This window comes from Bremia lactucae, linkage group LG15 (genome assembly GCF_004359215.1).
Source record: "Bremia lactucae strain SF5 linkage group LG15, whole genome shotgun sequence".
Lineage (NCBI taxonomy): Eukaryota > Oomycota > Peronosporomycetes > Peronosporales > Peronosporaceae > Bremia > Bremia lactucae.
In genome coordinates, this window is record NC_090624.1 from 3,261,216 (window position 1) to 3,263,241 (window position 2,026).

Below are 2,026 nucleotides of genomic sequence, written 5' to 3' on the forward strand. Positions count from 1 at the left end.
CCATAAGGGCACGTCACATCGTCGACGAGCAAATGCAAGTCGCATTCGCTCAATCGAATTTGGCAGTTCATGCCAAAACTTGTCACAAAGCATCAAGTTGCGCAACCCATATGTCTTTGGGTCGCTAGAGGCTTTTAAAGCCCGGCTCAAAAAAAACGTTTGAACCGCCTAGGGCTGAGTTCAGAGCTCGACCAGAGCTTTTGAAGCTTAAGCGAGGCAAGCGTGATGTTCACGCTTATGCCTAGCACATACAACTCTTAGCGAAATGTATCACGGACAACCCAGTTCATAAGGACATGTTGATTACGGTGTTCATGCGAGGTCTTGCGGATGGACCGTAAAGACCTACCTGTTTCGCTTGGAACTGGATACGCTTGAAGAAGCAATATCCGTTGCGGAACAGGAGAACTTTAGCTTGATACAGGCTCAAGCTGGTTCGTCATCATATCGTTCACCAAGACGACACGAAGTGAGAGGTCCAGAACCCATGGACCTCTCTTTATTCGAAATCGAGAAACCTCGCTTTGAGCGATAAGCGATTGTGGAAATGCCATCGCTGCCAAAAATTAGGACACTACGCTCATGAGTGTAGTGCCCTACGCCAAGTACCGAAAAGTACTTAACGTAATTTTGGATCGAATGCTAAAAAGGGCAACGGTCGCGGGTCCGACGTTGTTGCGAAATCGCAACAGCGAGGCGGGTCGGTAGGGACGCAACGCCCTACTGATCCAGCAACCTCAAGAGAATTTGCAAATCTGTTGACTAAAGTTGTTCCAGGCACACAATCACTATGTGTCTCTGCACCTCGTGATGAGGTATCCAGGTTCCGAGGTATTTTGAAAATAAGTTTCAAAGATGAAACTGAGACACGGATCAAGTGCAGACGCTTATATACTTGATCTGATAGCGACTCCGATGTTTTCTTCGAAGATAGCTCAATTGCCAACGCTAGAGCTGAAACGGTTCATGCCTGATCTGCGTAGTGAAAAAGTCAAGCAGATCTGCGTACTTGTCTTAGATGTCAAGGCCATGGCCGTTATTCTGTCGGCCATAGTATATCTTGAAAACGAACGGATCTCAGTAGCTTATCGATGGACGAATGCGGCTCCAATCAGAAGACTCGGATTGAAAGTCTTACATCCCAATCCTGGGAGTCTTTAAAGACAAATCCTTTGAATAGGGATTTGATTGAATTCAATAATGTGTTCCCTGCTTCGGTACCGAGCGAGTTGCGTAAGTATAAAGGCGTTTGACTCGAAATCGACCTGCTACTAGGTTAAAGTACTGTGTCATGAAGCAGTGGCGACTGCATCTTGAACAAGTATAAAGGATGCAAAAGTTCTTTGCTGATTGCTCAGCTGCAGGCCATGTGATGGAGTCGACCTCCCCACATAGCTCTCTGACCACTGTGTGCGTTAAGCAAAAAGTTGGTGGCGGATTGTGCATGCGTTCAATATATTGAGCGCTGCAACGGTACCGGCTCAAATGCTGATACCCCGATAACACGTAATCATTTATGGAAAGCCAAAGAGTACCATCTTTACATCAATTAAACTGATGAATGGAATCTATCAGATCCTTCTGCGTAAACAGGATATCCTGTTCACAGCAGTAAGCACCCAGAGCGGATGCTATGTGGATGACTTGTTATGCCGCGAGAATTTACTAACGCCCCTGCACAACTCAACAGATGTGTAACCAATCTGTTAAGAACGGTGCGGGAAATCGCATTGAGCTATTTGATGACGACTTCGTTCATAGCCGAGCAACGAACAAAAGTCGGACAAGAACATCTTACCCATGTTCGAAAGGCTCTTACGCTTATGCGTAAGCATAAGTTGTATGCAAATCTCAAGAAGTTTATATTCGCTGCAAGCGGAATACCACTTCTTGGGTGCATGGTGGGTAACTACGGTATACGCCCTGATCCGAAAAAGAACAAGGCCATCACCGACTGGCCTGTGCCAGTCGATGTGAAGGGACTTCGAAAGTTCCTCCGCTTAGCATAAGAACTCTTCCAAACATG